The sequence below is a fragment of the Schistocerca piceifrons genome, chromosome 4 (assembly GCF_021461385.2).
Source record: "Schistocerca piceifrons isolate TAMUIC-IGC-003096 chromosome 4, iqSchPice1.1, whole genome shotgun sequence".
Lineage (NCBI taxonomy): Eukaryota > Metazoa > Arthropoda > Insecta > Orthoptera > Acrididae > Schistocerca > Schistocerca piceifrons.
The window spans coordinates 355,959,459-355,986,096 of NC_060141.1; the positions used below are offsets into that span (position 1 = coordinate 355,959,459).

The window sequence follows — 26,638 nt, forward strand, 5'->3', positions numbered from 1 at the left end:
CAAGAGTGCGGCGAGTATGGCGCCGACCTGTATAAAGTACGTAGGACATCTTGTGCCCTCATGTGTCAACCCTCATGCCACACCATCGGGGTGTCATTCCTCAGCAAGACAATGCTGGTCCACACATCGTACATTCTCTGTGGACTATCTGAACTGTTGAGGTTCTCCTATGGCGAGCGAGATCCCTAGGTCTGTCCCACATAGTAAATGTGTGCGACAGGCCCATCCAAGTGCCAGTATCCTGAATATCAAATACCAGTTGCACAGATGTGGACCACATTGCCTCAGCAGGGCTTTATGACACCCTTCCCAATCGAATCTCTGCATATATCCAGGCCACACCTGGAGCAACGTCATACCGATAAATGGACTCATATCGCTAAGCTCTTTGTGAATTTGAGTCGATATTGTACTCACTAAAATAGCATCACATACCCTGTCAAATCGTGGTGTTTGATTTCATTTTATCCTTCGCTTTTGGATGCTTCACCTTTTCCTGTGAGACAGTATTGAACATACAGAAAGTAATAATGCACGCTAGAAACTTCCTCAGAACTCATCACACTATACAGTAACACACGTGGCACAATAAACTAAACATAGAAGGAAGATAGATGCAATAAAGCTACGCTAAGACTTAAGGCAGTGACTGGGTCCCTACATTATCACCACACTCAGCTACCTAGTAAAAGGACTCATTGCCAGGAATACAGCAGCAGTCTGAAACATAACTTCGCTAGCACGCATATGTTGCGCTGCGGTTGCACTTTTTTAGCAAACTGGAGGGAAGCGCTCTTAAGCTTACTGGCGGCTTGCAGTTGTACACCATGGATGTCACATGCTGGTAGCCTTGGGAGTGCACACACAGAGTGTAAGCATACGAAGGAGAGAAGCCTTCCTCTGCACCGCCAGGGAAAACGCAGTGATAGTAGAGGTAGTAGCTGAAGATAGGCTGCACGACTTGGTCGAGATAAGCAGGCGGGGAGATTGCGGGACGTGGAGCACAAGAACTGCAATTAAGCTGCGCATACGGAGATAAGACGCCCGTTACCTGCTAAACGTATGGGACATTTTACTACAGGTCAGTGGCCGCAAGTAACGTGCAAACACAAAATGCAGAGATAACTGAGGAGGACAGCTTTCGAGTGTGTGTATGTGTGTGTGTGTGTGTGTGTGTGTGTGCGCGCGCGCGCGCGCGCGCTTGTGTGTGTGTGAAGCAACGGGCATCTTTGATCGTTCAGTATTTCAATGCAGTTATTTATAGGATCCACATGATCTAGGTCGAGCGGTACTGAAATACACGTCCGAACTTCCAGGTTTCGATTTACTGTGGTTTTCCTACATTGCTTGGGGTGAGTTTAAGTCCTATATTCCTCCCTGACCTTGTCCTATCCCACATTTTGCTACTAGTCTAATGAACTCGCTGTCGATGGGATGTTTAGTGCATTGGGGAAGACTGCAGTGCCTTAATGGTGGTTTATTTACATGGTGACGTAATTGCACTATATCGCTGGGCTCTAACAATGCCTCTTGAACAGCATAAATTTTTCTTGGTTTTTTATATCCTTCACTTTCAGTACTAGGAAAGTTGTTGGCTGCTTTTCATCTCCCTTTCCCCTTGTGACATAAACTTTTGTCTGCTGCAATAAGTAGCATTTCTCGATCAATCTTAGGTAGTTTTTCAGTACATCGCCTATGCCTGGTCCTTTTCATAACTCCTATTAAGGTTTACATGACTCATTAATTCCTAAGAAATTAGTTTCATTCGTCTCAAAAGGATTCTCTTTGCTGTTTTGAAAATGACACACTCTTACGTCAGCGAGTGGGGAGATCATTATAATTATATGCGTACTTTGTTTTAATTTTCTAATTAATTTTTTTTGTAACGCCGGAAATGCGCGGGCAGAGTGGAGTCTGGCGGGAGTAGGGCGGTGGAGCAGGTGAGTTGAGTGACGCTCCCGCGAGTTGCCGCGCTTTCGGGGTTTGGCAGCATGTTATTGCGCTCGACTTGCTATGATGGTTTCTGATACGGTGTCGCGGACGGGAAGCATTAGCTGGCGCACATCAAGAGCCCGTTTCGCCTGGTGACCGTGTCGAGAAGAAGGCGCGCCAACATCCAGCATCTGCAACAGCTACGGCTGACATAAGTGATTGTCGTCACCTCCTCGATCGACGACTTCAAACATTCAATCAGCCAACAAGGAAGACTGAAAGCACGTAAAGTTTTAGAACTGTATGGCAGATCTCAGCCTTGCAAACTATTCCATTAGCATCACTAAAATACAGCAACTTAGCATGAACCTTTGTTGCTCATTGTCCTAATTGCATTACCAAGCAGGGTGCCTTCCTTTTCCGAAATGAACTCGAGTGTCGTTGAAATTCAAACGCCAGCATTAAAGTAATATCATTCGATTTCACTGCTTTAATTTCAAAGTTCAGTTAAGGTATTCATAGGTGGCTACAATATTTAGATTACACAAGCACAAATTAAGAGTACGAGTTTTGTTACCATATTCTAGCTTACCTGTGACTGCAGCTCAGCTTGGTACGTACTAGATTTTACTATTGTTAATTGTTCAGAATCAATTAATTCAAGTTCAAAGTTAAATCTCTTATTTCTAAATTGGGTAGATTCAAGTAGCTTTTGAAATGATTGTTGAGGTAGCCCAAGACTAACATTATTTTATTGAATTTCGTAGTGCTTCAGAAACAAAGTTCACTATTAATTTCAGTCACTAAATTAACTTTCAATTTCCGGTTTTATTAATTATTTTGCTAAATTAAGTCAGAGTGTACGGAAATTTATTACTTCTGACAAACATTCAGTTTTCACGTAACACATGTCAACATTCAGTTGCCACGGTTTTAGTGCTAATTATATGTGTAATAACCTTTCTTTTTCAGTTATTATAGTAGTTGTCCATAGGACTGGCGACCGTAATATTTCCCAAATCTCACATATGTAATTAACGCCAGTTAATTGTTAACGTAACGACCGCACATTTATCTTCTTCATTAACTTTACCCCTTTTCAAAATTAATTTTCACCAGTTTCATTTGCATTTTTCCTTTCATTTAGATGGAACCCTTTCCTCCCTCTTTACCGACAGATTAACTTCGGTGACGATTGCTTTTCCCAAATTTCCATTAGGTACACGCAGTTTAATTTTTACTGTCATTAAGGTCGATAAGTGAGTGGGAGGTTACAATTTTCTTTGTATCATTCACTCCAGCATGACAATCATTCACAACTACGGCGACTTCTCGGAATGGTATCTCCGTAATAAATTTTTTCACGGGGCAAACTGTAGCCCTGCCGTCCTCAATCGTGTGTAATCTGCTAGTTTCTCTTCAGTCACATATTCCTAAATTTCTTTTCAGTGACGATGTGAGGTGTGTGTAATCTATACAACTTCTCTATTTCATTATTTCCATTAATATTTTCTTACACAGACACACGCACATGCACAGGTACACTCACACACACACACACACACACACACACACACACACGATGGTAGGCCAAGCCATTATGTTATCCTGTTTAATAGCTTGTTTGTCCATCTTTGAAACGAACCACATCACTGATACTGTGAACTAGGAATCCGACAGTTTAGTCGTAGGTTTGTGGAGGTATGTGGTATTACATATCTAAGCACAGGTTATGTAAATCGCATAAATGACGGACCGCGGTGGTGGCACCCGATAGCGACCCAAATGGGTTCCATAGGATTTACAGCAGGCGAATTTGGTCGTCGAGACATCAACCTGAGTGCACTATAATGTTCCTCAAACCATTGTGGCACGTTTCTGGCTCCGAGACACGGACAATTATACTGCTGAAAGATGACATCGCCGTCGGGGAAGCCACGAAGTATTGAAGGGATGCTGGCGGTTCGCAGCTGTCAGAGTGTCTCCAATTTACTACCACAGCTCCACTGCAAGCACAGGAGAATTTCTCCAGTAGCGGAATATTTACTGCTCCCATCAGCCTGCGCCGTGGCGCGCCGCACGTTTCGAGCCGCGGTTCACCTCGATGACGGCGTTTGTGGAGACGACCATCGACTTATTGTAGCAAAAATGTGATTAACCGGAAGAGCTAACACGTTTCCATTGATTGAGGATCGAATCCCGACGGACCCGTGCCCACTGCAATAGTAACTGACGATGTCGTGGGGTCAACATGTGAACCAGTAGGGGTGGTCTGCTGATGAGCTCCATGTTCAAGAATGTACGATGAACTGTGTGTTCCGAAACACTTATGCTTGCACCAGCATTGTGCTCGTTCCAAAAAAGATTCCACAGATCACCAAATATCTTACTTTACAGAGCACAAAACACACACACACACACACACACACACACACACACACACACACTCACACGGAGGTCAGGAAATGTGTGAAATGCTTGTAGGGATGTTACAGGGCAGGTTGTACTGAGACATAAATGTTAAGAAAGAAATTCGATACGTTGCTCCGTTTCCGAGTTATTTAGCATAGAATTTAGCCAGTCGGGGCGTCGCGCGCTCACATTCAAGCGGCCTGCCAGGGGCGCGGTTTCCCAACGAGTGCTTTGTCCCGTTAGCTGAAACTTGAATATACGCGCGCGACGATCTGATTGGCTAACTTCAATGCTAAATAACTCGGAAACGGCGCAACGTATCGAATTTCTTTCTTAACATTTATGTCTCAGTACTACCTGCCCTGTAACATCCCTACAATCATTTCACACAATTTCTGACCACCCTATATATATATATATATATATATATATAGCATACCGATGGAGCTTATTGAGGGTGGCGGCTTGCCTCTAAAAACTAGACTCTTCTCACTTATTATATTAATGTGGGAAACCCGCAAGGTACCAGCTGACTTGAAGAACTCCACAATTGTCACCATCTTCAAAAAGGGCGACAGAAGCGTCTGTGGTAACTACCGGGGAATATCTCTACTCTCTGTCACTGGAAAAATTTTTTGCAAGAATCCTTTTAAATCGCCTCCAGACACTTTCAGAGACTATACTACCTGAGTCTCAATACGGGTTTCGACCTTCAAGAGGGACAATTGACATGATCTTCTGTGCACGACAACTACAGGAGAAGTGCAGAGAACAGCAAAAGCCTTTACTACTTGTTTTCTACGATCTAGAAAAGGCCTTTGATACAGTTCCCAGAGAACCCATGTGGATGGTCTTAAAACGCTTCGGCTGCCCTGAACATTTTGTTGACCTGATTGAAGCTCTCCACGTTGATATGACTGGACAGGTCCTCTGCCAGAATGAAATGACTGGTGAATTCCCAATAACAAGTGGGCTTAAACAAGGATGCGTTCTTGCACCTACATTGTTTGCATTGTATCTGGCAGCTATGCTTTACGAGACAACCGTAAACAATGCAGGAATAGAACTAAAGTACAGGTTTGATGGAGGATTATTCAACCAGTTCAGACTCCATTCAAAAAGGTTCACCAGTACCACTCGTGTGACAGAGCTGCAGTATGCTGATGGCAATGCCTCTCCAGCTCATTCACCTGCAGAGTTGCAGCTGTCAGTTGATTCCTTCAGCAGGGCCTACGAACGATTTGGTCTCTCCATCAATATTCCAAAGACAAAGGTGATGGCGCAGCCAACTCCTGGCTCCTCCGTTCCTGACTTCAGCATATTCACCTATGATACACTTTTGGAACAAGTGGACCATTTCCTCTACCTGGGAAGCATACTGTCATCCAACTGCTCATCTAGAAAAGATGTGGAGAATAGATTACGTGCTGCACATGTAGCATTTGGTCGTCTTACAAAGCGTGTCTTCCTGAATAAAGACCTAACACTATACACCAAACTGATGGTGTACAAAGCTGTAGTCATTTCCACCCTGCTATATGGTTGCGAAACCTGGACGTTATATCGCTGCGATCTGAAGAAACTAGAACGCTTCAACCAACAGAAGCTAAGATATATCATGAACCTGAAATGGGATGACTTCATATCCAACACGGCTGTTCTAGAGAAAGCAAAAATGCATAGCATGGAAGCTCTTATCATTGGGCATCAACTCAGATGGGTCGGACATGTCCAGCGGATGAAAAATGACAGACTTCCACGCCAAATGCTGTACAGCGAAGTGAGCACAGGTAAAAGGCCACGAGGTGCCCCTCTCAAACGTTATAAGGATCAGTACAAGAAAAATCTGAAAAACTTGAACATCGATCCGAGTAACTGGTCCACAATAGCAGAAGACCGAAGTCGCTGGCGCTCAGTTACCTCAAATGCTCTTCAAAACTTTGAGCTGGAACGTCGAAGAATGGAGAATGACAAACGCCAGAGACGTAAACTCCTCCAGGCTCAGCCACGTCCTCCACCTTCCATCAGCTGTAATGTCTGTGGCCGCCTGTTCCACGCTAGGATTGGATTGCTAAGCCATCAACGACACTTCCACGCCTGAACCGTGACAAAGGAAATCTCAGGAGAGAAATGAAAACTCGGATACGAGTATCAGCCGACGACGACGATATATATATATATATATATATATATATATATATATATATAAAAAATCCTATCACATACTTCGTGAGAAGAATCAGTAACACCTATTTCTCTACATATGCAAAATTGGAAATCCTAGTCCCAGAGGTATTACCTGTAACTCTCTAATGTTAGTAACGCCACTTTTTCGTTGCTAGTGCTTTATACCTGCTTCTGTATGTTTTAGGGTGTAGGTTTCCATTGAAACTCCTTATTAAATATGAAAAATAGGAACATTTTCTGGTCTCTCACTATTCACATACACAACGCTCTCGCAAGCACTCGCGGTGGCAGTACAGTGTTTGTTTGTTGACAATATTTCATTGTTACATGTTATCTCTTTGTCCTACTTTAATCAGAGATATGTTTTTTTCACTGGAAATGTAAACATGGCTCTTCATCGATCTCCGTAAACATATATTTAGGGCTAGCGTGTTCTGCTGAACCCACGTTGCTGAGGCATAACTTGCCGACTGCAGTCTCGCGAAGAGAACGTACATTATTAATCAAATAATCTTGCCTATAAGTAACGAGTAGAAAACGAAGTGCAAGTATCCCACTCTGCTTTGTTCAGAAAGTCAGGGAATAAATCAGTCTTAGTTTTTCAAAGTGAAAGGAACTGTAACGAATGAATGACAGCTATCAGGAAGAAGTTGTTCTCACGTAATACGCAAATACTTGATTTGGACTGCTCAGTACTACAGTTATTTATGAGAATTTAACACATAGTGCAATATGAAAATGACCGTAGGAATTTTGTGACACATATTACGCCTAATAATGTGCACGCAAATCTGTTCAAAATGGCTCTGAGCACTATGCGACTTAACTTCTGAGGTTATCAGTCGCCTAGAGCTTAGAACTAATTAAACCTAACTAACCTAAGGACATCACACACATCCATGCCCGAGGCAGGATTCGAACCTGCGACCGTAGCGGCAGCTCGGTTCCAGACTGTAGCGCCCAGAACCGCACGGCCACTTCGGCCGGCTCGCAAATCCGTGCGAAGATGTTGTTGAAGAGATATTTTCTCTTGTTATACTTGTCCACAGTGCATTGAAGTGGTTGAGATATACGACTGTATTACCAAACTGATAAACTAGCCCTCTTCCAGCTCCAGTTACATTTACTTTACAACAATTTATTGATACGAAGAATTTCGGCAGCATGCTGCCATCATCTTGGAGAATTTTCGCTGTGGTTACCAGTGAGGCTATGTTCCGAAATTCTTTTCGATGAGTATGTATACAAGACCTCTACTAATAAATTATTACAATGTAAATAATTTTAGGTTATTGGGCTGGTTAATTAGTACTAGAGCTCACATCCTTTGGTTGTATTCGCTCTTAACAATGACCACGTGTCCACAAACGACAGTTATATTCATTATAGCGACTCTTAATGACTGAGGTAATGTCGAAAACAGTTAAAGTCAAGTTTGATGGCACTTTGAAATTTACTGCCAAACTAGAGACCCAGACAGGCTTCGCATATGTAGCAATAATTAGCTACGGCCGGACGATTTGCCTGGCGTGGTGGTAATAAATTATATACACAATCTTCCCCGTGAATCAGTCTGTATATTCCTGAAAACCGTATCAGAATCCTTGCAGTACCTCCTGAGACTATCCTTCACATACAGACAGAAAAACGCAGTGAGGGATTTTAATTTTTAATTATTATCAGTATCAGTCGTTATGTTTTTGGCTCTCACACGCACATTGTTGACGTCATGTTTCTACTTTTCATACACGTAGGAGCCTTACCAGTGACAATTCTTCCAGTTGTCTATAATAATCAACTCAAGATAACATTCTGCGTAAATTACTCGTTATATCGTATAATTTGTTTCCTGTTAAGTATTTCTGTTATATCTACTTCCACGTCATCAACGCGACAACACACTTCGTCTCCATGCTCCGTATCCAAATGAGACAAACAGTACACTGTTCACTGAAACAATGAGTGTCGCCAAGTCTCCAAAATGAAAGAAGCTAAATGTGTCCACGAAAATAGCCAGTAAAAAAGCTGACATGCAACAATGCGTAATATTCTGCACATTTATTTTTGCAGTACTTATACTGACTGATTTATACTGTGTAAGGTAGGTAATTGGAGGAGGAACTTATATACGAAAATCCGGTAACGTACGTAGTATTAGATAACACCAAATTTTACACACGAGCAAGCCGAAATGTAATCAACACTGACACTTTTTAAGCAAGTTCTTGAAAAATAATTTATTAGATTTGCTCATATCAGGTATGTAGTTCATTTTAAAATAATTTCATGATTTCGCGTATGTCTTATATTTGAAACAAAGTAACGACGCTTCATTTTGAAGGCTTTAATAGCCGGAGAGACAAGCACAAAAGAACAAAAATTTAGAGGTGTGTCTTGTGCATACCTCTAGAGAAATGATTTCTGGATTCACTTCTACTTCGAATGCAGATATAACAATTTGAGATTTTATTTCTGTAATATGCAAATAAAATGGAAGACCACTTTTTAAAACCTCGATATTTTGATGCAATAGCCGGCCAGGGTGGCCGAGCGGTTCTAAGCGCTTCAGTCTGGAATCGCGTGACCGCTACGGTCGCAGGTTCGAATCCTGCCTCGGGCATGAATGTGTGTGATGCCCTTAGGTTGGTTAGGTTTAAGTAGTTCTACGTTCTAGGGGACTGATGACCTCAGATGTTAAGTCCCATAGTGCTCAGAGCCATTTGAATCATTTTTGACGCAATAACGAATTTCAATAAATAGCTTTATGTGGATTTCTTTCACAATATCTGCGTTGTAATATTACATTACTTCTTACACTTAGCAAACTACTACACAGAGTACAAGTTTGCTATTCTTCTCCTCACTGGTACATTGTTTATTGCAGTAGTGAAGCGGATGACTTCTGATTCATCCTGCGTAAATCAGAGGCTGCTTTGGTTAGAACAACTTTTTTGATCATTGTGAAGCTGTGATAGTATACTGGGCTACAACAGCAGTTTCAGTAAGGCTGACAGTTGTTTATTTATCGTAGTTATGTTTCTGGTCTTTTGTATGTGTATGCTGACGAGCCTATAACACACATAATTACGACTGAAGTTTGTTTTATTGTGCCTTTTAATTCAATCTAATAATGCGGAAACGACTTTTGATATATTAGTTCAAACCAAACAATTTTCCTTTAGTCAACATGGATTTTAATGCTTTCCTGCTGTGAAGGGAAAAAAGCTAGAAATTACGCCAAATGATTGTGGGGAAAACAATACTTCCGGACCCCAACTAAATCACTCATTTGCCAGCTAAACTGTATTAAAAAGAACCCAGAGTTACCTCTAAAAGACAGCTGATTTGGGAACACTGGAAATAATGCCCATCGTCGGTAGCAGCCGTACTGCAGTTCAAAGAGAAGCAAATGGAGGAGAAATGGTACACTGCTCAGGTTAAGTTGATTGGTGCGCTTATATGCAACATTTTGGATCATAACCTCACTGGTACACCGAGAAAAAATCATTCCTCACTTAAGGGAAATTTTTAATTTAGAATTGTTGTATGAACAACACAAAGGCACCTGTGACGGCAGCAAGCTGCCGCATTCCATCGCGCCAATAAATATCGGAAAATAATCGTGGCTGACGCCGGAAAAGCGTCATTTTATAAATATTTATTAGTCTGTGGCTCATCTTTTATCTAAGAGTAATTTGTCCTCGGATCACAAAATCGTATCGACTAGCATATTTCCTATCAATTCTTTAGAGGAAAAACTGTAGACATTTCAACATATCACTTAATAACGATACAAACCAAAAGTTCATTTTCATGATATTTTTGTAGTGCTTTATCCATCTTTCTCCGACACAGTTTAGTGGCCGAAAGGTATGAGTGGCATTACAAACACAGCACTCACTACCTCTCTACAACAAGTGTTTCGGAGGGAATCAATCATTAGTTATTTCAAAAATCACTAGTGAGTAGACTGAAGCGTTCCTCGCAAGCAGAACGCATCATTTCTTTCTTCACGGAAGAAATTCTTCAGACCAAAAACTAGGATTCCAAAGGGACGATAGTGTACCCAGGACCTGAGCTCCTATTAGTATCGCAGTGATTGACGAAATAGTGTTGAGATTTCAGAACAAATAGGTCTAGCTATCCAGAATGAATTGTCACTCTACAACAGACTTTCGGGTCCCCTGTCTGGAACACAGTTTTAATCCTGCTTCAGGTACGATTGATAGTATAAAATGTACATTACATGTTCTAGATTTCTTGAAGCTCTCAAACTAATACTGATTTCATAGGTCTGTCTCTTTGGCTTTGGCAGGGGAGGATACGAGTTCGCTTTGAGATTTTTTTTTTATATAGGTAGGAGCGGCACCCCACCCTCCCCTCCCACCCCCATCCCCGCTGGGTACGCGCTTGTAAGGCAGTGTTGTAGGACCGTTAGTGTTCAGAACATCCACAAATGACTCAGTGGATAACATCTGATGTTGCAGAGACTCCTTGCTGATGCTGCTATACACAGAGACGTTGCGACGCTAGAAAATTGTTGACAACACAAAGGAATTAAAGACTTTAGCTGCAAGTGGACATTGATTTATATCAATGTGGCAAATTGAAACTTTGTGCCGGACTGGGATTCGAACCCGTGTCTCCTGCTTATTTTTTTCCATTTTTTTCGCTTTAGTTCGTTGCATCTGCTCGGGGCGGACGTCGTAAGACATCCATTTAAGTTCGTTGTTGATCTGTTAACTCAGTTTTTTTATTACAGAGGGCACATTACCCTCTGACCGAACACGCTGAGCTACCGTGCCGGCGTTACTAGGCAGATGTGCTGACCACTACGACATCCGCACACATTAGTTACCGCCACAGCACGTACTACCCTAGCAGACCTACTGTCAGACGCAGCTTATACTATACATTAGTGATGTAGTGCCCCTACTCATTAGCCTCATTACTCATGGCATCTCGCCGATTTCCGCAAGATTTGGTGCGTGGCGTGCTTCTGCACTGAAAGGATCTTTGGCTGTCATTGCCTTAATTATATCACCAGTTAACACGCATATAAAACGCAGTAAAATCTCCGCAGCATTTATGCTTCGTGCAGGGACTGGCAGTTGACCCTCAACAAAAATATATGTACTGAGCATAAACAGACAGTAACTGTATGAATCCACGATTGATGAACAGTGACAAGAAGTAGTCGATTCAATACCAATTTCGAAGTATGCGTATAGGGCGATTTAAAGTGAAGTGGCCACATAAAATTAATTGAAGGATGGGAAGCTGCCAGACTGAGTTTCACTGGAAGAATTCTCAAGAAGTGTAGTCCATCCTCGAAGAATGTAGCTCACAAATCCCTCGTTCCGCTGAAACTTGAATATTGCCTCTTAATTGACGAATTAGAGAAGCTCGAAAGAAGAGCAATGCGTTTCGACACGGTTTTAATTTGGTAAGTGCGAAACCGTCACAGGGATGTTCATCAAACACAGGTGGTAGACTCTAAAAGAGGGGCGCTGTGTATCACGGAGTCGTTTACTGTTGAAATTCCGAGAGTGTACATTCCTAGAAAAGTAGAGTAACGTACTGCGTGTTCCTATACAGTTCCCACGAAAAGCCATGAAGGTAAAATTACAGAGATTCAGGGTTACACGAAGGGTTATCTATAATCGTTCTGTCCGCTCTCCATTCGGTACTGGAACAAGAATAAGGGGGAAACGACAGCCGTATCCGAAGTACTCTCCACTACACTCCTTATGATGGCTTGAGGAGTGTGGATGTAGTTGTAGATGTAGACTCTTTCTAAAACCACGCCCACATTCACTTAGTGCGAAACATAGCTGACAGTGGATACTGATCTCTCAGAGACTGCGCCTATACGTTGAATGCGGCGTGGAACGGGCCGCAGGCGGAGGGGAAAGGACAACAGTGTTGCTGACAATAGCCTTGCCGCCGTGGCTATTGCCGCCATTCGAGTGGAGCCGCAGCTGGACATCGCTGATTGGGTCCTATTCAAGCATTTACTGCAAGCCATATCGATTGGATGTTGCAGAAACTTCACGCTGTTATAACGGACGCTGTGGGATGTCCACGGGGAACGTTCTGGTTGTAAAAGGCGTAATATTTTATGGTACTGAAAGAAAAACAGTTTTCACCTTGTGACGGTGAAAACTGTGCCTATGACTCTAGAGATACTGAGTTCTAACTTTTATTACACGCTACTTTCGTATGAATTTTCTTATGTTACTTCCGTCGCGTCGGAATCGGCAATAACGTGAAAGATAAATCACGAGACTGTAACAAGGCTTCAACGCGACCCCTTCAGATTACGACTCCACTACAATAAGTCCTCCTTTTACTTACCTCATGAAATGTGGATCAGTAACGTTGCTTTTCACAGTCCGAGAAAAAACCGCAGCTGACGATAAAACAATGTCAATCATTGAGCAATTTTTGACTAATACAAAAAAATGGTTCAAATGGCTCTGAGCACTATGGGACTCAACTGCTGTGGTCATAAGTCCCCTAGAACTTAGAACTACTTAAACCTAACTAACCTAAGGACATCACACACATCCATGCCCGAGGCAGGATTCGAACCTGCGACCGTAGTGGTCGTACGGTTCCAGACTGTAGCGCCTTTAACCGCTCGGCCACTCCGGCCGGCTGACTAATACAATTTCCAAAGCTTAAGTGAAATAACAACAGCTTTCTAAATTAAAACAGGCGTGAATCAGGAGGATGGAATATCTCCTTAATTATTTCTCTGTGTTTTGGGGAAATTAGTACTAGAAAAGAGACAAAGATTACAGGAAGAGGAAATTATTAATGTGAAACTTTGAAGAAGGAAAGAGAAACTTGGAACTGACAGATGTAGCTTCGAGTAAACGTTCTCCAATAGGTAGTAGAATTTCGTTTCAAAAAACGGTGTACAAGGTATACCAAAATATACGGAGACAAAATATGGAAAAATAAAGAAAGTTTCTGCACATAAATACTTGGGAGGATAAACCCAGCCAATCAAATCCTGTGAACAAAGCAACTAACATAAATAGAAGCAGAAAAACGGAAATGCCATTCCACTTAAAAAATAACATGTACAACAAGAAATTATTGTGTATTAACACAAAACTGAGGCATTACAATGTGGTAACTAAAACCGGGTTTCTCTAAGCCTCAGAATGATTCGCCATAAACACAGTCAAACAGTTGAATAATTTGTGGAAGAAGAAAAGAGAATAATTCCAAAAATTGGAAGCCAGAGAATGAAAATGGGATTCGGAAATTGATAAGTGGCAAGTATGTATATGAAAAACTAAGACTATAATAGATACAAAGAGAACGCGGAGTATCACTTTTATGTGAAAAGAATGGACGAGAGCTGCTGACGAAAAGATATTCAATTTCTTTGACCAAAATAAAAAAAAGCAAATGTCATGGTTTGCAGAAGTTAAGAAAGATGTGCAGGAGTTGGAAGTAACAGACAAAGACACAGAAAACAGACATACATGGAGGGAAAAGGAAGAAAATACAAAAGAAGAGATGAGGGATATGAACAGAAGAAAGAAGACCGATTATTGAGTGTTGCTCATCACTTTTGGGTCCTTACCATGTGTGACTAATAGTAGAGATAGAAAAATTCAACGAAGGGCAGTTCGTTTCGTGGCAGGGCCGTTTACTCGACGCGAGAACGTTAGAGAAATGCTCAACAAACGCCACTAGCAGACGTTGCAAGAGGGGCGTTGTGCATCACGGACTGGTTTACAATTGAAATCCAGAGAGACAACGTTCTGGAAAAGTCGGAAACATTACTAATGGTACCAGAATTACCCACCGCCATACAACGTCAGGTGGCTTGTGGGCTGTTGATATAAAGGTCATAAATCAGTTGTTCCAAGTGATCCTGCGTTTGCCAAATTGAAATAAAAATAATAACTAAAGCTCGCTTGATCTACTCTCAGTGACGAAAAATTCTTCTTAGTGCATCTGAGAAGTTTATAAAGAGAATTAAACTTTGTTCAGGCATGTTATAACCTCAGCCTTAGTGACCTGTTTATTTATGGAGGATTCTGAGGAAAAGGCGTAGGGATCTGGTAGGTTAGGCCCACGGTACTTTCGAGATACGTTGACCAAACGTTTGTAGTTTGGCCCAGCGGCAGAGATAAATTACAATAATTTTTAAACAATCTGAATTCCATCCGTGGACAAATCCAGTTTACAGTGCAAATTGAAAATGAGGGATGCTTTCGTTCGGCGCAAAGATGATAGCACCTTGGGACATGCAATACGTTGGAAACTGAAGCACGTTGATTTATATTTACGTGCAAATATCTGCCACCATCCTTCTCAGACGATGAGTGTTTTCAGAATTTTGATTCAGAGAGCAGCCATCATTATTGACGAGGGCAGTCTGCAGGACAAACTTCTACATTTAAAGAGAGTTTATGAAGCTAATGGGTAGTCTCTACGGCAGATCGTAAGGCGCTACGAGTGGAACCGAAGACGACCGTAAGCCTTGTAGAAGAAGACACAGAAAGATTTAAATCCATGGCTTCCCTGCCATATGCGAGAAGGCTGTCGTCAAGAACAAGATGGATTCTCAGCAAGCACAATGAAAAGGTGATTTTTCGTCCTCCACCGAAGGCAGTAGCACTCTCGAATTCCGTTAAAGGTGATTTGATGCTCCTGAATGCTGGGTCTCACAACATGTCCCGCAAAATCGCTTTTCGTATATCGGACAGACGACAGAAACACACGGGTCTTATAGCCCAATAAATCGGCTATATCAAGGACTGTGTTGATTGTGGTCTCTCTATGTTGTACTAAAACGTCGAAACTTTAGCGTCTACTACATTTTTTTTTTGGGACAGGATGGTGAAAAGTCCGTTTAAATTCGCTTGGCGACGAACTTAATTAGTAGAGATAGCGACTTCAGCTTGGATATCTCGGAATCCGACGCTTTGTGTTAATAAACTTGTAGAGACGAAGCCACAGTTCAGCTAAGAATGACATCCGAGCGTGGATCGACTATGCAGCCACATATCATAATTTTCTTTGGGCCTTTGCCACACTTCAACGCGGGGTCGGCCTTGTTACTATAGATTTAGCGATGTTAGGATAAGAGGTTGGCCAGATGCTCTTACTGTCGCCAGCCTGTACCCCCCAGGACAGAATTAGAGTACCCCAGCTGTCTGAATCTACTGTAAACTATGAAATAGTGCGAACGTTTTCAAATGTCTGCGAGACTTGGGGACCAGCCCAGTACTCACCTAGGGGAATGTGGAAAACTGCCTAAAAACCACATCCAGGCTGGCCAGCACACAGGCCCTCGTTGTTAATCCGAACCGTCGCCTGCGCTCCTACCGAAGTCCAGGAAGCAGCGCCGCAGCGCTCTCGGTTAACCTGGCAGTTTACGCGGCTACAGACCTAATTCATATATCTTGAAGCTTTTGACCGTCGATCAACATCTCTGGATCTTGTGTTTCTGTGGCCGCATGCGCAGTGGCGCGATCCGTGAGTTTAAAAAGACAGAACAAGTGCTGGGGTGTCGGTCTTTCGGCTCACTCTGAAGACGGCTGAAGGATATACAGCTGAAATATCAGAAGAAGAATCGGAACCTATGCATCTGCACACTCCAGATTTAATAGATAAGTTCTTCTGAGATTACATCAGTCTTTTACTTATTGATAATAGTGATGCCCACAACCAGCTCCTGTCAAAAACCTTTGTTACTGAACCTTACTTATCACCGTCGGACTCAGAAAGTGATGACAGTATCTGTGTAAATATATACATCTCATGCGATGCATACTGGGTTCAGTTCTACTACATATAACGCGAAGAGGGCAAAATCAAAGTCAGAAAGTGATACACAAAGATTAAACACTGTTCAGAAGACCTAGCGTGTCAATTACAAAATACTGAAGCGCATCTAATTCGGGAGTAATTGCGAACACCTGGAAAAAACATTTGTATTGGACCCGAGAACCACAATTGACTTGTGATACTAGGAAATGGCAGCAATAGTAAACGTTTTTTAGAGCAGCTGATGGTGAATATGTGATTTGTGATATGTATTTGCAAGCTATTGGTCATCTTCTACCGAAGAGTAGTCGTATTTATTTTTTAAACTTTTTAAAACTGGCTTCATCACTAGTTTTGGAACGCGTCTTTCCGTTTTCCGATTTGTACCGCGCAAACTTCTTGGGGCATGGCACATGCATAGAAATCCTCTCACACTCGCAAAATGGGATTCTCTTATCGTCGTTTTCCTAACTGTCAGCCATCCTCAAGAAATTCGCCTGACTCCACATAAAATCCAGGAAGAAAATGTAGGAGATAACGAGACACCGAAGCCCTGACGGGGAGGAACTGTAGAGCTGAATGCACACGGTGTGCTAGTAGGCAAAGGCCGCACGTCGAACTGCTTGTACAGCTTATCAGTTGTGAAGGAAATCAATGAACGATTTATTTAAAGTCGTCAGCCTTTCCACTGGTTTGCCGCAGTCGTCCGTCTCTTTCGATTCTGCGCTAATATTTTCACGTCTTCCTGTACGTACAAGGAATACAGTGTTAGTGGCTACTGTTATCGCTGAACTTTGTCGCTATGAAGACACTAATAAGCAAAGGCTAGCACACAAGAAAAAATAATTTGTAGAAAAAGGAATACACTTACGATAACCTTACCTCCAGCGTGCAAATTATAAATACACTGAAGCACCAAAGAAACTGATATACTGACGCATATTCAAATACAGAGATACTGTAAATAGGGAAATACGGCGCTGCGATCGGCAACGGCTGTATAAGGCAACAAGTGTCTGGCGCAGTTGTTACATCGGTTACTGCTGCTACAGTGGCAGATTTATCAAGATTTAAGTGAGTTTGAACGTGGTGTTATAGTCGGCGCACAATCGATGGCACATAGCATTTCCGAGATAGCGATGAAGTGGGGATTCTCCCGTACAACCATTTTAAGAGTGTACTGTGAATATCAGGAATCCGGCAAAGCATCAAATCTCCGACATCTCTGCGGCGGGAGAAAGATCCTACAAGAACGGGATCAACGACGACTGAAGAGAATCATTCAACGTGACAGAAGTGCAATCCTTCCGCAAATGGCTGCAGGTTTCAATTCTGGGCCATTAACAAGTGTCAGCGTGCGAACCATTCAACGAAACATCATCGACATAGGCTTTCAGAGCCAATGGCTCACTCGTGTACCCTTGATGACTGCACGACACAAAACTTTACGCCTTGATGGGCCCGTTAACACTGACACTGGACTGTTGATGGCTGGAAAGATATTGCCTAGTCGGACGAGTCTCGTTTCAGATTGTACCGAGGGAATGGGCGTGTAAGCATATGGAGACAACATCATGAATACATGGACCCTGCATGTTAGCAGCGGACTGTTCAAGCTGGAGGAGGCTCTGTAATGGTGTGGGGCGTGTGCAGTTGGAGTGATATGGGACCCCCTGATACTTCTAGATACGATTATGACAGGTGACCCGTACGCAACCATCCTGTCTGATGACCTGCATCCATTCATGTTCATTGGGCATTCCGACGGGCTTAGAAAATTAGAGCAGGACAATGCGTCATCCACACGTCCAGAATTGCTACACAATATTAGGCAGGTGTACCAGTTGCTTTGGCTCTTCAGTGTACGTGCAGAACGGAACTGAAACGTAGACAGGAATACTAGAATAGATGCAAGCGAAGACTCCTGACAGAAAGATTAGCCATGACACGAAGCAGGTAAGTCTACTTAATCTGACAAGAGAGAGAGAGAGAGAGAGAGAGAGAGAGAGAGAGAGAGCAGTTGAGCTCAAAAACTGGAAGAACTGAATCAGGATTTAAATATGGAGTCAAATTAAACGACTGATTTCATTACCGAATCGAGGCATACATAAAGAAAGTGGTATAGTGTACAAGAAATGAGTAGCAGTCCTGCCCAGTTATTAACACAGTACGGTAGCACGCCGCTTCTGAGCCCAAAGTAAATCGGCACAGACCGTTGATAAAGCGTAGTATCGTGCGACATATCGTTTTCGGCAGCAGTTGAAATGTTGCTGATGTGTCAGGCGAATCCAAAGCGCTACAGCAGTCTCAGCCATTTATCCAGTTTTAAAAGGGTTCCAGACTGATCAGAGGTACTCAAGAAACGGCAGACAAAGTTTTGTAAGCCACTTCTTTAGTGGGCGAATTACATTTTCTTAGGATTTCCCCAATTAATCTCAGTCTGGCATCCGATTTTCCCACAGTTTGCTTAATGAAGTCATTCAACTCGAGGCGGCTTCGAGCGGATTCTCCTAGATATTTATGATTGATTTTGTTTCCACTGATTTGTCGCCGATAGCATAATCGAACAATAATGGATCTCTTCGCCTATTTACGAGCAATACGTTACATTCATTTACGTTCATGGTCAAAATCCAAGGCCTGCAGCAGTCATCGATCCTCCGCACGTCTTCCTGTATTTTGCCATAGTTTTCTGGCTTTCCAGTCTTCCTATATACAACGATTCTTTAGTTAGTTTCACGTCCATCAGTCATTCGTAAGATCAATCGTATCGATGTGGTGCGAGTCATTTTACAACCAATTTACACGTTCATATGTAAATATTCTAGATATTTACAAGATTTCTTCTTTTTAATACAGATGTGAGTTAGTGATTCCTTAACAATCACCATTTACACACTACAAAAGTAGAAATTTTCTATAGCATAGAGAGAGAGAGAGAGAGAGAGAGAGGGAGAATAGTAAAGCAAAACTTTTTAAATTTAACTTTTCTGTCCGTCAGACATATTATGTAATTGGGTACATGATCAATAATTTTAGTGGCAGCATTGTGCACCCCTTTATGTGCTAAAGTGATGAATGCCATCCTTTCTTCCGGTGTGGCAATTATGTACATCAGTTTTCCTTTTGAATTGCACTGGATTATTTCCACAAACCACATGAAGGAATAAATATACTGTGAAGCAGTCGTTGAAATGCTTGACTCCTGAGAGAAATGTTTACAAGATGGTCATTGGAGAGCACGACATATTATTCTTACAGTACGTTTTTCAGCAATGAAGACTTTCCTTCTTAAAGGTAAGTTCCCACAGGACATTATTGAATGAAATACGTAAATTATGTCAACTTAATGACACATATTTTGTGCAGGCGGTGCTTTTAGGGATGTTATAACTTGCTGTGTACAATACACAGCTGTATTAGTTTATTTTTATTTAAGATAATCGAACTCGATCCTGAACCACACGTATGATTAAATATTTTAATTCATTTGTTATCTTTTGCCGGTGTGGGGATACAAAGACAATTTCTTTATTTTATTTTTACAGACTAAGGTAGTAAATTTTAGGGAGAAAAACATAGACATCCAGTCTTCTTAAATGTTCTGTCGCAGTTGTTAGCCAGTAATTCTATTTCATTGGTCTCAGTGCTTTGTACGTACATTTCCTCTATTTTAAACTCATCAGTGTGTGTAGACAATTACACAGTTGTGCCTGTATACTTTGCTATATTTTAATCCTATATTTGCATTACGTTTTTTTCCGTACATTATGACAATGTTCGATATGTGAAAACAAAGCGGTGTACACTTGTAAGTTATATTAGCGTTAAAGCTAATGAACTGTAACGTCCAAATATTGGTTCTTCTCCACTGAGGATTTTTATTCGACCTAACTGAACAAATAAACACATTTCCTCTTTATAATTTTTTTTATAATTTTTACTACATTGGACTGGTATGAGTTGCTTTATTATTGTATGAGTTTACGCATGTTTGTTTTAAATGTTTTATTCATGCTGCTACAACAATCTAATACGATAATTAATGCTAAAATGTGAATGAATAAATAATGTAAAGCCTGGTGCATGCAGTCACTAGTCGAATTACGACACATCATGACATCTTCGATATGTTGACAGACTAGTTAAGTCGATAGTCGTATATCTTTGGAAGGCTCCGGCCTCCATCATAACGACCTAGGGCTCTTAAGTTCGAAGTGGGACAATAGGGTGTACACAAACGTTTCCGATATTGTTACGAGATAACCGTCAGACATAACAAAATGGCATATTCTATAAGTTTTATTTGCCGTTGCAATTGGACAACACATAGCCGAATAGCCTTTTGTAAGTCCTAACCTGTAATAAAGCCAACGGCCTTGCCGCAGTGGTAACATCGGTTCCCATCAGAGCACCGAAGTTAAGCGCTGTCGGGCTTGGCAAGCTCTTGGATGGGTAACCGTCCGGGTCTGCTGAGCGCTGTGGGCAAACGGGGTGCACTCAGACCTTGTGAGGACAATGGAGGAGCTCAAGTCGCGAGAGCGGTGTGCTGACCAGATGCTCTCCACATCCGCATCCAGTGACTATATCGGCTAAGTACGACACGAGGTCGGTCGGTACCGTTGGGCCTTCTGATGCCTGTTCGGCCGGAATTTAGTTACAGTTTGGTATAATGTAATAACATGTGATTCTCTAAATGGAATGGTTATACACGTGATGAGTAACTAACTGTTTATTTGTTAGAGTTGTGTGCACTTGGTACTTGGTTTTCTCTTTTGCTGTAGCACCAGAACTTTCTTTGATTCAGGACGGAAATCGATTGTCAGCAATAAAAATAATACAGTACAATTGTGTACTGCTCAATGCAATTTTTAACCGTCTGATTTGTGCTCAAATGGTTCAAATGGCTCTGAGCACCATGGGACTTAACATCTGAGGTCTTGAGTCTCATAGACTTAGAACTACTTAAACCTAACTAACCTAAGGACATCACTCATATCCACGTCCGAGGCAGGATTCGAACCTGCGACCGTAGCAGTCGGGCGGTTCCGGACTGAAGCGTCTAGAACTGCTCGGCCACGGTAGCCGGCTCTGATTTGTGTCTTCCCGAGATTTACAATGATTCTAAGTGTTGATGTGGCTGAACTAACCTGTTTTAGGAGTTCCAAAATATTTTTGTGTAGCGCCTCGTGATGTTTTCGACGTTATCTGATGGATCATTTATAGCACTGTAAACAGAAGCGGCCCTGCAGCATTCTCTTGGGGAACTCGGAATTGCCTTTAAGCTGTCGATCGCGGCACGTCAAGAAAAATGAATTGATTTTGCCTCTTACACTCAGTAACTCCCGAGTCCAGTCAAAAATGTAGTCGTATGGTAAGTTCGTTTTTTGACCACTGAACGACAGTGCAGGATTTTACTGAATACCTAGCGGAAGTCATTGAAACATCATCAACCATGTCGTCTTTGTTTACGGCGCTCTATACTTAGTTTAGGAATAGAGTGCTTTGGGTTTCTCAGGGTGTGCTTTTACAGAACCCATGTTGGTATTTATACAGCTGATCTTCGTTGTCTACGAATTGGAACACTTATGTAGCACGTGTTTCAGCCAGCCGTGGTGTGGTGTCCATTGCTGTGAACACGTGGCGGCCGGCGCCCGCACCTGTTTCAGAGTGGGGCGTGCCAGCCTGGCTGTGTCCCAGTTGCTAGTTGCCAGTTCCCAGCCGCCAGTCCCCTCTGCGCGCCTCTGAGTCAGAGCCCAGCCCAGACTTCTCCACTGCTGCTGTCCCCTGGCACCTGCTAGACGGTCGCTTTCTGGTCCATGTGTACAACTTCTGGTATTTTCTCCGCACAGAAATGCGGACCGTACACGCTATTCTCCTTAGTTCTCCTCACAAGAATTTCTGTCCGGAGCGTCTTTCATGGCTTTCCGTGGTTAACCATTCAACACGACCGCAGATACAGCTCGGATTTAAGCAGCGTCGTGTAACTTCTTCAACTGAAGCGCCAGAGAAACTGGTATAAGCTTGTGTATTCAAACACAGAGATATGTAAACAGGCAGAATACGGCGCTGAGGTCGGCAGCGCCTATATAAGACAAGTGTCTTACATAGTCAGATAGGGGCAGTTGTCACACATGTTACTACTGCTACAATGGCAGATTATCAACGTTAAAGTGAGTTTGAACGTGGTGTCATAGTCGGAGCAAGAGCGATAGAACGCAGCATTTCCGAGGTAGCGATGAACTGGGAATTTTCCCGGGCGACCATTTAATTAGTGGACCGAGAATATCAGGAATCCGGTAAAACATCAAATCACCAACATCGCTGCGGCCGGAAAAAGATCCTAAAAGAATGGGGCCAACGACGACTGAAGAGAAATGTTCAACGTGACAGAAGTGCAACCCTTCCGCAAATTTCCGCAGATTTTAATGTGGGCCATCAACAAGTGCCAGTGTCCGAACCAATCAACGAAACATCGTCGATATGGGCTTTCGGAGCAGAAGGCCCACTCGTATACCCTTCATGACAGCACGACACAAAGCTTTACACCTCGCCTGGGCCTATCAATACCGACACTGTACTGTGACGAGTCTCTTTTCAAATTGTATACAGCGGATGGACGTGAACGCGTATGGAGACAACCTCATGAATCCATGGACCCTGCATGTCGGCAGGGGAATGCTCAAGCTGGTGGAGGCTCTGTAATGGTATGATGTATGTGCAGTTGGAGTGATATGGGAACCCTGAGACGTCTAGATACAACTCTGACAGATGACAGGTACATAAGCATCCTGTCTGCTCACCTGCACCCATTCATGTCCATTGTGCATGCCGACGAAATTGGGCAATTCCAGCAGGACAATGCAACACCCTTCACGTCCAGAATTGCTACGGAGTGGACCCAGGAAGACTATTCTGAGTTTAAAAAATTCCGCTGGTCGCCACACTCCCCAGACATGAACATTATTGAGCATACAGGGGATGCCTTTCAACGTGCTGTTCCCAAGTGATCTCCACCCCATCGTACTCTTACGGATTAATCGACAGCCCTGAAGGCATCCCGGCCTTGGTACAGTTTTCATTCGTTTCTTCAGTCTGCATATATACGTCATAAAACTGGTTCACTTCGTCTACTTTGCAGTCCCCAGTACTAGTATTGCTGATCTCATTTCTGCTACTCCTCACTGCCTTCGTCTTCGGTTTCAATCCAAATAATGTCCTTATTACGCTGATCGTTCGATTTAGCAGGTCCTGCAATTGTCCCTCACTTTCAGTGAGGATAAAAATTTGATAAGTGACTTTTATCGTTGGTATACTCCGGAACCATTCTTTTACTTCCTTCATTGCTTATTCAATACAAAGATTGAACGTTAGCGGAGCATGACTGTATCCCTGTGTTACACACTTTCTAATCAGATCACTTCCTTCTTGTCTGTCGGTTTTCTTGTTCCTTTTTATGCTTGCACACACTTTGTATGCCCGTCTTTGCCCTTAGCTTACATACATTTTGCTTAGCATTTCTATCATCTTGCAACGCTTTACACTGACGAATGCCCTGTCTAGGTTGTTAGATCATATTAATGTGTCTTGAATTCATTTAGGTCTTATTATCATTATTAAGCAAAATCTCAGAACTGCCTCTATAGTGCCTTTACGTTTCCTAAAGTCAATACTATCGTCCACTAGCGTATCCGTATTTTCTCTTCCATTCTTCTGTAATTTATTGATTGGTAATTTGGAGACCTATAGTTCCCACTGTTAATAAATGGCTGCTTGGACCGTCGTGCCTACACCGAAGGTTTTTACGAACTACACCCACTTACCAATTCTCTCGATCGTTTAATTCAATTTCCATTGTAACGTGTTGAGTGTTATCTTGTAGAAGTGCAATTTGCACTATATGATCGATTGTCCTGTTAGTGAACATGAATGTGGGTTGTGTACTAGGATTGTTGATATTTTTAAAAATATCGGTAGTCCGATATATCGATACTTAAAAAGTATCTATTTATCGACGAACGAAACAGCGGCATACCGGCCTATAAAAATTTCGGCTGCACATTGTAAACATAATGCCAGTGTTAAAGCTACATATCCAAGTAGTGATTTATTATTAGGTATTCTGTACATCAACAAGCTGGCGGCTTGCCTATCCCCCCATAGAGCAAGAACTGAAAGGGAAACGGTGCACGCTCACGCATGTGAATAACCATTTTGCTAACAATGGTAATTGCATGTATGTGGCACAACAAAAGGTGCTGGTTTGTTCGGTTTCCTCACATACTGGAACTGTGCGGTACGCTCGACGTCGACGCCTGTTATCTCATTTCTGCCAACGCCAGCGAGCTAGCAGTCGTAGTGTCAAAGCCGGCCGCGGTGGTCTAGCGGTTCTAGGCGCGCAGTCCGGAACCGCGCGACTGCTACGGTCGCAGGTTCGAATCCTGCCTCGGGCATGGATGTGTGTGATGTCCTTAGGTTAGTTAGTTTTAAGTAGTTCTAAGTTCTAGGGGACTGATGATCACAGATGTTAAATCCCATAGTGCTCAGAACCATTTAAACCATCGTAGTTTCAAAACTGCGCGGTGAAGTTGAATGTTACAGTTTGTGTTGGTAGCGCCGAGCACAGATTACATCATCTTTCCTATCACACGTCTTCGCCCACCGAAGAGAACAATGTTGTCATTTAGATTTTTCTTCATGATTCTGAGCAATTTGTTCTGAAGAGCGCTGATGTGAAGATGTAGCACCTAGTTTCGTTAATTTTTTTTTATTTTTTTACCTAACGGTTGTGCTGCTTCTTCACTACTGGAATCTGATTATTCCAATAACATCGCCAACCCCCCCCCCCCCCCCCCCCCCAGGGCAATCGTACATCTTCCTTGTGTCACCTACACTTGCTTCACATAAAGGGAACGACTGCATGTGATGAAAGCTCAAAACGTTGCAAGATTCCTTCACACAGTGATGGTAAAATTACGTTCTACAACAATTTCAAAAGAACGACTTCAAAGAAAAAAATATAATATAAAATACAAATATCTGCCCTTAATACTATCATCTAGGCATCGACATATAGATATATTGTGGAAATAAATATCGTCGATGTATATCGATAATTTTCTTGTGAAGAATACTGATATACTGATGTTTTATGAGCAGCTCTAGTGTGTACACCTTGGGCTTTATGGCGACTTGAACTCCGATGTGGACACCTTTCATGAAGCATCCGAAAGTGCTTGGAAGAAAGGCAGACCAACTCCCTCAAGAGGAGAAACCAGAAAAGGTAATGATGTGGGATGCTAGTGGGAAGCAAACGAGAATCACACGTTCTAGCTCATTCCAGACTTGTTCCATTAGGTTCAAGTAGGGAGCGCGGGTAGGCCACTTCGTTTCAGGAATGTTATTTCCATGCTGCTACAAACAGTCATCGTCTCCGAATTGTTCCTCAGATGTAAGGAGTGTACAATGCTGTAAAACTGTTCATATCCTTCCGCATTTAGCGTATTCATAAGTACAGTAGGTGGAATACACCCTAACCGCGACGACCGCAGCACCACCTTATCCGTACTTTACTGCTAGCACTGCACACGATGGCAGGCAACGTTCTCCACGCACTCGCCAAACTCAACTTTTCCATCTGACTGCGAAATGGTATAGCATGTTTCATCACCAAAATCATCAGTTTTCACTCATGCACTGTCCATAGGCGTCGACCTAAGAACATCAGGCATCGCTTTGGTGTGTGGCTTATGAGGAGCTGCTCGACCATTTTACTCCACTCTTTTTAACTCCCTACGCATAGTCACTATGCTGACTGAACTGCTGGTACCTCGTTGGAACTCAAGAGTGATCTTTCGCTGATTTCATTGAACTCTCCACAATGCCCGATGGTCCCTGTCGAGCAGTACATGAGGTCTTCCTGGTTTTGGTTTAGCTGTGGTAGTTAGTTCGCATTTTCACTTCGCAATCTTTTCATCAACAGCCAAGACGGCCACCTTAGAAACGTTGACATGTATCTACTGGATTTGTTACTGAGGTGACATTCAACGACTTTTCCACTTTAGAAGTCACTGAACTACCCTGACCGATCCATTATGCCGTCACTTCTTCTCTACTGACTACACAATACTCCCTGCTTCCTTTTATACTGGCGGATCCGCCTAGAGTGACACCTAATGATCAATTCCGCTTTACGTTGGGGCGTCCGATAATTTTGATCAGACACCGTACATTGTTGGAAATTCGAAACAGGTCTTGAGTATTCAATAACCATGGTGATATAAAAGATTTATACTTTGTATATAGTAAT

The 26,638-nt window shown here is 42.5% G+C and overlaps 1 protein-coding gene and 1 pseudogene across 1 annotated transcript in view; one reads left to right on the plus strand and one right to left on the minus strand.

Moving 5' to 3' along the window:
- The window catches only part of LOC124794825 (spondin-2-like), a 619,441-nt gene that overhangs the window by 537,479 nt on the left and 55,324 nt on the right, over positions 1 to 26,638 (minus strand). The gene's annotated exons all lie outside the window — the stretch shown is intronic.
- Positions 20,699 to 20,817, plus strand: LOC124796509 (annotated as a pseudogene).